The sequence below is a fragment of the Lissotriton helveticus genome, chromosome 5_1 (assembly GCF_964261635.1).
Source record: "Lissotriton helveticus chromosome 5_1, aLisHel1.1, whole genome shotgun sequence".
Taxonomy (NCBI): Eukaryota; Metazoa; Chordata; class Amphibia; order Caudata; family Salamandridae; genus Lissotriton; species Lissotriton helveticus.
In genome coordinates this window covers 172,768,598-172,783,023 of record NC_136065.1, presented here as the reverse complement: position 1 = coordinate 172,783,023, position 14,426 = coordinate 172,768,598, and the positions used below count along the sequence as shown (strand labels likewise).

The 14,426-nt window shown below is 47.8% G+C and overlaps 1 protein-coding gene across 1 annotated transcript in view; it reads left to right on the top strand.

Annotated features, from left to right (window-relative positions):
* The window catches only part of LHX6 (LIM homeobox 6), a 413,113-nt gene that overhangs the window by 56,173 nt on the left and 342,514 nt on the right, over positions 1 to 14,426 (top strand). The window lies entirely within an intron of this gene.

The following is a 14,426-nucleotide window of genomic DNA, read 5'->3' as shown; positions in this document are numbered from 1 at the left end:
TGCATCTCGGCATTTCAATGAAATCTATCTGCATTCGATTGAATGGACCTCCAGACCTTCCTATGTGACTCAGTGCAACTGGTGTTCTTTTCCCTACGTTCAGCTGCTGACAGGTCACACAACGCTGGCACACTGCTTCTGCTGCTATTCTAAACTTAGGATTGTACCAGGTCTGTCTAAACACTCTCAGCATAGCATCTCTCCCTAGGTGTACGGGACCATGTATGAGTCTGGCCATTGGACTCACCATCTCATTGGGCAACACTGCTCTGCCATCTGCTGAGACCCAAAAATGGGACTCCCCCATTACACATCCTGCCTTTTCCCATGTTTCTTTTTCAAAATCAGGAGCATTTTCTTGCATGTTTGACAGTTCATCCCAAGTATCAACAGTTTCCAATATCATGGCTAATTCAGTCCTTACATTTATTCCACCCACTTCCACCTCTGTGAAAGAGTACCCTTGCTCCGCGCAATACCGCGCAACTTCATCAGCATATCTATTGCCTTTTGAAACGAAGTCCTCATTTCTGGTATGTGCGGTGCACTTTACAACTGCGATACCTGCTGGGCATTGCAACGCCTCTAACAACAGGCGCACAAACTCTCCATTGCGAATGGGAGAGCCTGAAGAGGTCATGAACCCTCTTTGAGACCATAACTGCCCGTAATCATGAACCACCCCATAACCATATTGGCTGTCGGTGTATATGGTGACTCGAATTTGATTGCTTGCCAAGCAAGCACGTGTCAAGGCAATAATCTCGGCTACCTGAGCGGAGTGTACTCCTTCCAGGCACCCAGCTTCCACAACTCCAGTAATTGTACAAACAGCGTAAGCTGCTCTCAACTGCCCAACTTCGTCTCTTACACATGAGCCATCGACAAAGAAAATTTCATCTGGGTCGGTCAGTGGCTCATCTACGATGTCGGGTCTGGGTTTGGTGCATAGTTCAGTCACATCGAGGCAGTCATGGTCTGTACATTCATCATCATCCTCGATATCATTTGGGAGTGGCATCAAGGTGGCAGGGTTCAAAACAGAGCATCTCTTGAGGGTCACATTCTCTGCAGCAAGAATAACTTGCTCATAGCGCGTGAGCCTGCTGTTGGTCAGATGCTGTGTTTTGGTCCTGGTCATCAACAGTTCAACAGAATGGGGCACGCACACCTCTAACGGGTGCCCCATGACGATATTTTCACATCTCTCAATGCTGACACCCGTTGCAGCAACGGATTTGAGACATCCGGGCAACGCTGCGGCTACTGGGTCTAAAGTAGCCGAGAAATAAGCAACTGGTCTACGGGCATTCCCATGGATTTGGACTAACACAGACAACGCGCAACCTTCTCTCTCACAACAGTAAAGCAAAAATGGTTTATTGTAATCAGGCATTCCCAATGCCGGAGCACGACACAGGTCCTCTCGCAGCTGTAAGAATGCCATCAAACAGTCTTTGTCCCATGGTACCGGATCGCTCACCTCCTTGTGCGTCAGTTTTTGCAAGGGCTTTGCTTTCAGTGAAAAGTTCGCGATCCACTGTCGGCAATAACCCACCATCCCTAGGAACATCCTGACCTCTCTCTGTGTCTTAGGCGCGTTCATTTTCATGATCGCCTCTATCCTGTCTGGTGACACCTTTCGTTTGCCTTTCTCTATTCTGTGTCCCAAGTACTGCACTTCTGTCAGGCAGTACTGCAACTTTCCCGGGGACACCTTGTGCCCATTGGCAGCTAGGTGATTTAACAAAGCAATGGAGTCCTCCCTGCAAGCTTCTTCTGTTTCTGACGCCACGAGGAGGTCGTCTATGTACTGGACCAGAACTGACTTCTGGGGCAGCACTAGACTTTCAAGATTCTTCTTCAAAAGCTGGTTAAAGATCGATGGGCTCTCTGTATACCCCTGAGGAATACGACACCATGTTAGGACGCGATTTTCCAGCTTAAATGCGAAAAGAAAATGGCTTTCTTCGTCCAGAGGGATCGAAAAGAAAGCCTGACAAAGATCAATCACAGTGAACCACTCAGCTTGGAATGGAATCTGAAACAGTATCACTGATGGATTCGGTACCACTGGACAACACGAAACGACTATGTTATTAATCTTTCGAAGGTCCTGTACTATCCGAAATTTCCCATTTGGTTTCTGCAGACCCATAATCGGGGAGTTGCATGGACTACCCACGATTTCTTTCAGTATTCCCTGTTTAATCATGGACTCGATCACGGGTTTTATGCCTGCAATCGTTTCTGGAGTCAATTTATATTGGGGTGTTCTTGGGAACTCAGCATGCGGTTTCACTACAATTTTCACTGGGTCCACCCCTTTGACCAATCCTATCTCTTCCCCAGTGAAATCCCATACTTCTGGTGCCACTGTCTCTCTCAAGTCCCAGGGGAGCTCATCTACTGTCAAAGTAGGGTACAGCTCCACGCATATTCTTGAGTTTGCAACTTTAAAGTCTGCGTCATCATCATTGGTCAATACCTCCACTCCCTGAGGTGTACAGTATATTGTACAATTCAATTTACACAACAGGTCTCTACCTAGCAGACACACAGGACTTGAATCGCAAACCACAAACTGGTGCTCATCGCTGTACTTCCCTATTTTCACCTGTACCGGTTCTGTCAATTGGCTGGTTATTCTCCTGTTTGCGACCCCCACCACTTGTATGGTCTCTCCAGACATGGGCAGGTCTGGAACTGCAGCTGATCTGATCGTGGATCTAGTGGCTCCTGTGTCCACCAGAAATGTCGTGGGGCACCCTGCTACTTCTGCTTCGACATAGGGTCCCCTCTGGTCCACCTCCAAGGCTGCCCCGAGGGTGCAGTCTTCCCTTTCCACTCTCTGTCCGGTTAATGGGTCCACATAATAGCACTCTTCTCCTTCTACAAACAGGGGCATCTGTCTATAGGTCTTACCCATAGTCCCTACTCGAGGAGGTTGCGGGAACTGGGCTCGGGGAGGAGCCCCCCCCCCTTTGAGCACCTTTCCCTGGTATGGTGTCACCCCTCTTGTAGGCGCGCTCTGGACCTCTTCCTCCTCTATCTCTTGCTCTCCTATCTCTACATTGTAGGGACACTCGCGTTTCCAATGCCCCACCTCGTTACACTGGTGGCACCTAGTCGTTTTCTTCAAGGCAGCTATGTCTATTCTGGGTCTAAAGGTGGAACTCTCCTCATTGCCCTTGTTCTGACTGTACTGCTTCTTTCCTCCTGTACCTGTTCCTTGCTGCTGTTGCTGCTGTCCCCCCTTTCCTGCTGCCTGCATCTGTACCACCATCAACTTTTCTTTTAGTTTCTTAGCCTTGGAGTCTATCTCATCACAGCAGTACCTGGCATACCTCAGTATTTCGTCTAGGGGTTTACTTTGCCAACAAATCGAGTGTTGCTGAATCATTAAACTAATATCCGGTCTCAGTCCCAGGACGAACTTGGACACGAATTGCCCTATGTCTTTTGGATCCATTACATCCAAGCCGCTATACTGTTTAAACGCCTTCAGCAATCTCTCGTAATATTCGTGGACGGTCTCTTTGGGTTCCTGTCTGGTTCGGTCTATTCTGACCCAATCTATGTCTTGCATTGGCACTTTCTCTTTCAGCCAAGTCATCACTCTCTCGAATTTTGCCATCACAATCTCGGACGGCCCATTAGTCTTAGCATCTCTCTCCGGCTCCGTTGTGGGCCACTCAGCGCTAACCTTGCATGCTGTCCACAGATCTCCTGGTACTACAATGTCAAACAGCGTGTTCAGATCTATCCATAGGACCTTTGAGATTTTTACAAATCTCTCGACTTGCTTGTACCACTCCACTGGGTTTTCCCGCAATTTGGGGAAGGAGGTGGTAAAAGCAGCTAAATCTCCCCTACTCCAAGGGACATGCACATAGTTCCCATTTGCGACTTCACGCAAAGGGTATGCTTCTATTCCCTGCAGCCCTGGTGTCATACCAAGCGTGCTTCTCCTGACGGTCCCTTTCTTGGACCACCTCTCTTCCCACTTATCTAGTGCCCTCCATGTCCTTATTCCAGTGATCAGTTCCCTTATGTGCGTTTTCAGCCCAATCGTTCTCCTCTCATCTAGGTCTCGATCTGTATAATGTAGCCTGTGGTTACCCTGTAATGCTTTGGTTCTTGACAGGTCCACCATATATTTGCCTGCTAGTTCGACTAACTTCTCATGGATTGCTCTCGCTTTTCGAGTGATGTCCTTTGCCATATACAGTATTTCATCCTGCTCATACATTTCCATTCTTTCTAAAGGCAGGGTACCATCTATCATGTCATCCAGGTCTGACCTTAAGCTGGCGACATCGAGTCTCTTAGCTTTTATCTCAGCTCGCAATATGTCTTTCGAAGGGGGCTCACTGGTCTCCCTACCATCCCAACTCCGAGCTCTACGTTTGGGCTCGGGAGAGTTAATGAGTGCTCTCCCTTGCTCCCATCTCTCCAGGTCCCATGCTCGGCCATCCGATCTTGGAAGGTGATGGAACACGGGCCTGTTACCCCCACTCTTTCTCTGCCCACTCTCTTCTTCTTCTCTCCTTTCACCGTACGCCTCTCTGTTATTTTCCCTCTGGTCGCTACTCTCCCTTTGCCTAGTATCGCTCAGTATCCGATACGATCCTTCCTGGTTCCCCATATTCCCTGGGCTGCGCTCATTTCCGTCATCACAGGGACTATGGTGCGACCTCTCACAACTCCCATTCTGTTCTCTGGTGCCGGGCACACAGTGTGGACACTTAAAGCTGTTTCTGTACTCTTGCGCTCTCCTCTCCCCTTCACTGAGTATTGGGCACGCCACCCCTCCACTCCCGGGGCCCCCGTTTTCCAGGTCTGTTCTATTCCCACTCCGGGCCCAATGGGTGACTCCCCTACTATCCCTCTCTCTACAGTCCCACTCCGGGCTGCTCTCCCCAGCCCCGCAGTGAGTCCGAGCTCTGCTGTCCTGACTTTCCCTTTCAGCTTCTGCAGCTATGATGCTCTTGTGAGCCTCCACTGCCTCATCCCACTTCTTCATGTACTCATTTAGCTCTTGAAAGGATTTTCGTCCAGTTCCCCTCAGATCCGCTGGCCATCTAGGGCCCCCAGGATCCCCTCCTGGATCCCCTGCTGTGTGCATCGGGGTGCTCCACTCTCTTGGTATCGGCATCTGACTTGGGGAATTAATCGTATCGTTCCTCCTTGCCGTCCCTGCTCTTTCTTCGTCCTTCCGTACCCGTTCTTCCCCTCTTGCTCTCTCTGGGTCATATATCGATACTATAGGACCTATGGTAACAGGTACCTGTAGTGCAGCTGGTAATCCGTAGGATGTGGCGCACTCCGTTTCCGGCGCTCTTTGTACCACAAACCTCCCGACTACCTGTTGCACCTGACTAGGCTGGGACAGCTCTTTCTTTGCCTCAGGATCCCACTCTGAACTGGGAAGCGGTCCATGCTCTCCTGCATTGCCCCCCTTTCCTCTTTCACTATGCTCGACCCCCCCCCCTGCTCTATTATACGGGGGTGGCCTGTCTGTCAGTAATCTGTTTATCAGGCTGTCCTCTGTTTCGCTCTCATCATCTTCTTCTAGGGGGCTTTTATTTCCGGGCACCTCTAACACTGGGTACAGTTTATTTACTTCCATGTTATGCACTCTCCATCTTTTAGCATCCGCATCCCACCTGGCATCCTGCACTGCCCTTACCGATCGTTTCACCCTTTCTTGTCGTCTGTTCATATTCTTTTCATGCGCTGCCCTAATCCATGCATCAAGGGCTTCAAACTGGGTCGGTCTAGGCAAGGGTCTCATTGAGGTCATGACTGATTTTAATCGATGTAACACCTCTAATCTGAACGTCCCGTACTTCGGGAACGTCAGTTCCTCATTTCCTTCAGTAATCTTACTCCACTCTGATATCCAAAGGATCGTATGCAACCCAACATTCACTGCCATGTAACGAGCCGGCGTACCCTCCGGCGGGGCTTCTTCCCCTTCATACGATCCCCGCTTCTCTTTTTTAAACACCGCTCTCAGCCATTTAAAACACTTCATAATTATACGCACAATATCCAGCCTCGCTACTCTGTTTACTTCCTGATGACAATCCACCAATCCTGTCGCGGCTTTGCTAACTTGGCCTATCGCAGCGCGGTCTTTCTCCGGTCGGCCAATCACGTCGCGACACTTTCTGACGTCTTTGCTAGCTGGCCTATCACAGCGCGGTCTTTCTCCGGTCAGCCAATCACTGCGCGACACTTCCTGACGTCACTTTTCTCCGCTTCGCAGCAGCACCCCTCCTTTCTCAACTCGTCTCCCGGTCATGCATGCGTCCCATTCATACACCGAAAAATGACTACTTCCGACCAAGCGGTCACTTCCCTCGACTGTACGTCCACAGTCTATATGTCATTGTCAACACAACTGACGAAATGTCTATCGTCTCTCTGATAGGTTGCTTACACACACAGTAACTTCCGACCAGCGTCCGTTACTCACGCACTCACTCTTACGTTCCCCCTATCTCGGTCTTTCGGGTGATCAATGGTACCTCATGACCCCCTTCACACTATTTGACAATTACTCTGGGTGTCCGATACACCCGAACCACTTAAGCTCTCCTTGAACTTAAGATTTCCACCGGTTGCGCGCGCTCACAACCTGTTCCACAGTCACTCTACAGACATTCAACTCCGCCAGACATTACAACATAGATACAATACAAAAACACCGCAATCTAACACGCATGACCCTTTATACTCACTCTCGACCGATACTGCTGCTTTTTCTGTCTCACGTCATCCGGATCTTCTTCGGCGGGCGGTTCTTCCGATCATCGATTTCTAGGGGCCTTGGGGTAAGCTAACCTGGCCTAGGTCACCGTCCTCAAGAAGGCAACCATCCTCTATAGCTACCAACTGGAAGGGCGAGATTTTGATCGATACCTTATCACTATTGATCCAAACCTCGATCTGGTCGACTGAACCTTTGTTGCCTGTCTTTGAGGAAGAAAGTGCCCCTGTTACCAAGCCAGTTCACCCAATAAAGGACCCCGCTCCAAAAGATCACAAACAACTTCTAGCTTTCAAAAGTTTATTGTAAGGATAGGATAAGCTGCAAATACAGGCATCTCAGAATGAGATTCACGAGATACACAGGTCCAACTACATACATGTGCTCTCTGAAAGCCCTCAGACGAGCAACGGAAATTACTAACACAAGTTCTAAGAATAATAAAGCTATCAGCATTGACGCATATCTCTCCTTCATTTAAGTTGGAGGAAAACACACAGGTTAGGCTGTCCCTACCCTGCTCTAGATGGTATCCCTACTTAACCAAATCCCAACCTAACAAAGGTGTCAGCAGTGAATGACCCCCAAGGGAAGTCACTCACTCTAAGTCTCTTGGTGAAAACCTATAATTCTCCAGTCATGACCCCTCTCTGCCTACCCATCCGCTCTCTAAAGGGTCCTCAGGTATCTGCTCTAACTCCACCCAGGGATGCTGTCCCTAATACAAAACAGTCAACAACATTTGAGACGCCCCTCATGAGACGCCCCTCACGTGGTGTAGCTTCTGGCTTTTTCCATGCTGCTTTGTATTGGGCCTCATACGTTGGAGTTGACCTTGCTTCTCAGACTCTTCTCCGGCCCGCTGATACCCCTTAAACATTCCAGAACCCTCCTCCATGTCTGGGCCGTCTACTGAACAGACCTCTATTCATTCATTTATAATTGGATTCCCCCTTTTCTCTTGCAGACAGACATCTGCAGCCAAGAACCCAACTCTCATAGACTTCCAAAAAGGTTTGCAACATTTCTCGGCCCAGACATGTACGTGTAAATCAATGTTAAAGCATTTCAGGCCTACAGCATTTCTCATAATGATTATAGCATTCAACTTCTTCATTAATTAAAGCATGTTAATACTCTTATTCTATTATTCAGTAAACACATCTATAAATCATGGCCCATTAATGCAATGACCAAAACATTAATTCATCTATGTCGTGAAAAGAAACACCTTCCCCTTCCCTTCTAGCTCTGGCCCTGAGGCCTACCACATTCTGCGTTTAACCACATGCCATCTTACATTTTAGCAGCTACACGACATGGATTCAGGAATAATCACATCTAATAAAATCATATAGTGTCACACATTTCTGTATTAGTTCCACTTCTACTTAAATCTCTACATTAGCTATACATTCAGAATATAATTGCAGATACTACTAGCACTCATGGCATTTCTCCTCATGATTTGTGCTTACTACAGGTAAGTGTGATGTACTCATACATTTAGGTCAGTTTGCGCTCTCTCAGTTCCTTAACCCACTAATTGAGTTCAAAGCCCAGCCTCTGCTATCTCATATGGTGTGAACCCCACACCTTTGAGCCAGTTTAAAATACTGGCTATGAATCCCACTTCTTGAAACAGTTTCACACTTAGGCATTAATTACGATACTGGTTGGACGAGTGTCCGGCAGGCATTGTGTTGGAATGGAAACCGACCAACTGTTAGTCGGCAGTTCCATCCAGCGAATTTGGATGTGACCACCCATAACTGCCTTCCCCGATGTCTGGATAGACGTGCTGATCCATTTAGCGCACACCCAGCACGGCTGACTGACGTGGCCGGCTAGAACGCTGAATTCCCCAGCATATACATACCGAATACGGCTGATACACCCGGCCGTTATGCGCGCCGAAGTCTCCAGCGAGCCTCTGCAAACAACCCGATCATTCGGTGACCTGCTCGCTAATTTAAGTCATCCTCCCCCTGTGGGTTACAAGGACTCCAAATCTCAAGGATCCTTCCAGCACTTCCCAATTCAGACAACCAGTCCTGATGATGATCCAAAATGCTCCAGATCGAAACGCCGTCGACCTAACAGCCTGATCAACAGACGCACTTCTCCTTAGTGGCTTTAGATTCTAATTAAATGGATTGTGCCCACTGTGATATCACTATGTCACATGCGCCGGTTTAGCCACTCACTGTATATATTTTGCACTTCATGCACAGTGCGCCAACTACGCTGTTCCCTTCTCACTTGCGTCGCCACCTGCACTATTTATTCACGTTTGTTGCACCAAGTTCCATGTGGTTGTCATTACATTCTATGCAGTGCTGTTCTTAACTGTGTATATCCGACCCTGAAATGAATGTTACCACATAAAGATGAATAACTATCTTTTGCTTCAAAAAATGAGTAATCTCCTTCTTGTCCACCCAAGCAATGCTATGTGCATGCTATTTATAACTGTCTATTGACTTTTACCTTTCAGGACACTGTGTTCTAGTTGCACCCATGAGGTGGTCATAAACATCCATGTTCCTAATGCGACTTGTGCAGTGGGAGGAAAAGAGCCACTGCACAACCAGATTTAGGAAAATCAATGTTTACAAACATCCATGCACCATGAGCCAGGCACAATGCGGTGCCTAAGCCGTGGGTATCGATGTTTGGGGGGGGCACCTGTGGTGCCACATAGGCTTCTTAGCAGAGGCCTTGGAGGGAAGGAGGCCCTGCTAGGAGCCCCCGAAGTCCATTTCCGACAGCCTTTCAATGGTAGGTGGACCGCCATTGAAAGGCTGCCTGAAACGTGCATCGAAATCGCTACTACGTTGCCTGAGCAGACACCGCACCATTGTAGGGCATTGCTTTTCGCACGTTGCCCCAATGGGCTCCTTGAGCCTGTCGGATAGGCAGCGTTCTGTCCTTTGGCCCCCTTCCTCACACCGCTGCATTGTAATGCGGCGGTCGGACTGCATGTAAAGATGTCGTCCGATGGCAACCGTCAGGCCATCCGTTGTGATCAGACCAGCATCGTAATCGGTCCCTTAGACATTCGTAGTGGCCCCAATGAATTAAAAGAGTCATGCACCAAGGTTTTTATCACCGACCCCTCACATACCTCATTTTATGGACTCTTGGACTTGAGATATCTGCTGAGTCCTTGCCTAGGGCCAAGAGTCCATCTGCAGTTGGGAGAGGACCCAAGTGGTTGATGGGTGAGGAACAAGATTTTTAAAGACACCCTTAATTGGAGCGATTAGTGCAAATAGGCATGCTTTATGCAAAGAATATATTTGTAACCATGCCTTATGCCTGTACCCTGCTTCAGGGGTTGTAAATCCTGATTACAAAGAGAAAAACATGGGACAAATAAAAACAGGAAGCAGGGGAGATGCGACAAGACTTCCATCAAAAAAGTAATGACCAGTCACCACCAATACAACATAACGTCTATGGAATGCAGGGAAGGGCATGGATTACCTATGAAGAACCAGTGGGGCAGTGGGAGATTCATCAGGGCAAGAAAGTGGGCTGAGGTGTGGTGGAAACAGAATAAAAACGACAGGCGACTTCTTTCACAACATGGTGGTCATCTTGTGCAGGGTGGGAAAGTCTAAATGTTGATATATGTTACAGCATGACAGATGAACAGAGGTGAGGGAACAGGGATGCAAAGAAAGAATCCTGTGGCCGCTATGACAACATGATTTCTGTGGTGTACTGAAAGAGACAAAAACAACTTATGGAGAGAGCACGAGGAGCCAGTGGCAGATGAGTAGAGATGCATGGACAAGAACAGGAACAACCCAAACTCCTAGTGCCAACACAACATGGTGCCAGCTGTGTGCAGGAAGGGCAGGGAAAGAATATGGAGAGGTGGTAAGGTGGTGGGGGACAGAGGAGGACACGGCAACGGAATAAGGACAAAGGAAAAAAATAACTAATGGTCGCCAACACAATCCGGCACCAACGCACTAACACAAAAAAATAGACAAGGAGCAGAGAGGGACATAGGCCATAGCAGGGAAAAGGACGCAGGCTGTCACTGCGAAGTGAAAGGCAGGAGCAGCACCGTCACACCGTCGGGGAGTACATGATGCTGGACCACCAGGAAGCAGTGGAAGAGCGGTAAGTGGATCAACACAGGGGCTGGTATCAGCTTGTGCTATTCTAGCAAAGCTGCCCTGGGCATCTAGTCAACTGTTTGCAAAATATCCCTCGTGCTTGTCCTCAATATCTGCCATGACACTGGTGCTTGTGGACCAACATTGGACACGGCTGGAATAGGAACTGATGCTGGTGGTGTAAATAGCTTATTATTTTGCTTTTAACAGCTACTTAATAGGATAATGAATCTGAGTGGCATAAGTTTTCCTTCTGGAATTCACCCTTACAATGAAAAACCGGCACTTCCTGCGCTCTACCAGATAAGAAACGTTATTTTTATGTACAGATCACCGTGTGCTCTAGTTCTCTGCAGCCAAAGAAAAGCTTAAGTCCAGTGGGGTTCCCCCTTTTAGGGATACGAGTGCGCCTCGCTATTAGGAACCGCTGGCAAGAGGTTATTAGAAGCAAAGACGAAAATGAATGTCTGTAAACTATACTTCACCCCAAGGGACTCTTTTTCCCCTTATCCTGAAAGACTGTACCCGACTGCGGTCCAAGTTTAATAATGTATTTTTTCTGTAAACCAATAATTTAGCCTCATGCTGCACCGGACGTGGACGTCCCAGGGAGCCTGCACTAAAAGTCACCTCGTGTGCTTTTCCAAGGTGGAAAAAAGCATGTCATTTAAAGGAAAATAACATGTATGTGAGGCTAACATCTGGCACAATCAGAGACGGGTGAAAGCAAAAGCGTCATTTTATTTTCGTGAGCACATTGTCAAAAAGTGGCAGGTTTCCTTCTTGCAGCCAGAACGCGGATGCGCACGAATCCAAGGGAACGACGCTCTCAGTAATAGAGGCAAAAAGATCTAAAAGAAGTCTCTGGAAGTATTCTTGCACTTTCTGTGGATTTGTTGTTCATATATATTGTAGTATTTTTTTGCATTTCATATGAGGTACTTATATAGCATGGGCATCAATTTATCAAAATGTCAGGGCCACCCTTGACCACAGCGACATCCAATCCTTTAAGCCCTTAACAGTCTTCTATTTGGTTTTGAGACACTAGGAATTGCAAAGTGAGAAAATGATAAAAGTTAGGGCCTCATTTAAACCAAATCCTAGGTTTATCCGCTTCTTTTAAGGATGGGTGGACCTTAAGTTGTCCACTAATGGAGTCCCTGTTGGCTCCTTCAATGGAAAATGTCCTCTGATGGACTGATGGAGTAGGGGCTGTCAGAGAAATGACAACACACCTTTCGCCTTATTTCGGATGGACGGAATAATGTCTTTTTTTTCATGTTCACGACTGCAGGAAAAACCTAGCAATACCAAAGGGGATGATGGACAGAGTGTTGAACAATGCAAGCACTCACCCCCAGTCAACTGATCTGGGTTTAATCCATCATCATTCTTTAGCTCACTCAACCACCCCAGTTCAGACACGGCCATATGCAAATCAGTCTGACCCTGTGCCTCATGGGATCAGTCCAGCCCGAACTGCCAAGCCATGTCTTCCCTGGACCGGAAAGAAGCATCCTGGGACCGGTTTCTGGCTAATCAGCCGTCATCATCCAGGCTAGCTTGAATCCAGTGGCAAAGTGAGCAAGGGAAAAACCTGGCAGTAAGGGACAGAATAAAATAAGGATCCCCACACCCCAAAAGAAAATACCCAGGGTGCGTGGGTTCATTAGTGTTTTGCCTTTGTGATACAAATTCCTACTTTGAGAATTTTATTCAGAAAAACAAACACTTTTGAAAAGTTTGGTAGACAGCCATGAAACCCAAAGGCGGCTGTCCACCAAACATTTTGTATATTGAATGGAACATCATTGATAGATGGAGTAACATCTGCCAAACTCAAATCAGGCCCATAATCTTTGCTCTATTTTCTGTTTCTACTGCTCACTTCATGCCTCCGGACACTAGGAGAAACATGTGCAGCGTCACAGTGTCAGACCCCGGTCGGAGAGCCGCAGGGCAGAAAGGGGCTCCTGGGCATCAACTGTGGTATTTGACATTGAGGCTGTTTGCCACTGATCTTCTGGAGGTCTTCAAACTATGGCTGTGCAAACTGAACAATGTACAACCCTTTATGCACTCACAAGTATGAACAGTCACAGGCATCTCACGTATGTGTTGTGGGACGGCAGGAGCTCAGAACTCTACAATCAAACACCAGGGATAGTCACTTGATATCCAGCCAAGTGCTTGTCTTTTTGAAAAAGAAAATAACTTTAATCACACGCCAATACTAAATGAACAATTCAGATGCGAATACAAGGTGGTATCCGTGATCACAAAACGCCGGAGAGACCTGTACCCCTTCCTCTTATCTGTTCGCTCTTTCACTTGGGCGTCACTATTTAGCAAGGTCCCTCAGGAGCCTGAATTGGACTTGGGTGCAGATTAGGATCCCCCACAATTTAAAATGTGCATTGAATTCATTTTATTCTTATCCTCATTACCACTGTGGCCAGAAAATAATTCTACATCCTTCCGCGCAGTGCAGTGCATTGCAGCTGCTTGATCTCGGTTATAGGCGAAATCCTTGGGCACTTGCATTCCTTTCCTGTGGTGCTCACAGGGGCACGATGGGCACAGCCCATGTCTCCGGTTTGCGCAGCCTAGCTGGATAGATGTATGCAGCTTAGCATCTCCTATTCTGCAGGCTGGCACCTTTGGCAGATGCAGCCTGCCTGTGGCCCGGTGCAGACGTACGGCAACGAAGTTGCAGCCCGACCTGGGCCGATGCACAAATAAAGGGAGTTGCACCTCAACTCAGGTCAATACTCACGGCAAAGCAACTGAAGCTCAACCTGGGCCGATGTACACAGTGAGGCAGTGTCAGTCCAGCCTCTTCCAGTGCTCATGGCAAGGTACTCTCATGGTTGTAGCTGCAAACTGCAGAAGGAGCAGAGAGACCCACTGCAGCATAGGTCACTTCTGGCTTAGCTCTCTCTGGCAGCCCCCTTTCTCTGAGTGCTCCTCAAATGACAGTCTCTCCTCATGCAGGGCTAGACCAATTGCTTCCCTATCTCAGTAGACAGTCAAGCTTGTAGGCACTAGGCAGACCCTCAGCTCCTCCTGGAGAAAGTGCAGTCTTAAGTGGTTGCACTTTCTGAAGTGCATCTTTAGAGAATACTCCTCCCCTGATACCTTCCTTTTGTCTGATCAGAGTCCTACACTGTGTGCCTCTGAGTTACCCTGAGTGAGTTTGTCTACCAGATTGTCAGGTTTCTTGGTGTTCACTGTCATTAAAGTGATGCAGATGGCCTTGATGTTTGATGTGGAGTCAAAGATCCATCTTGACAACATTCCTTTCTGTTTGTTACACTTCTTTCCTGAAGATGTCAGTCTTTTCAACAGATGCCTATATGTACTTTTCTTGCAAATGCTCAAATATGCGAAACTGCTATTTTTTTCATTTTGTTGTTGTTGCAGTATTACATAGCGCGAACTCGACCCCAAGGTATTGGAGCGCTTTACATGAGCACCAGTTACATTACACAAGGGCACGTTACATTTTTTGG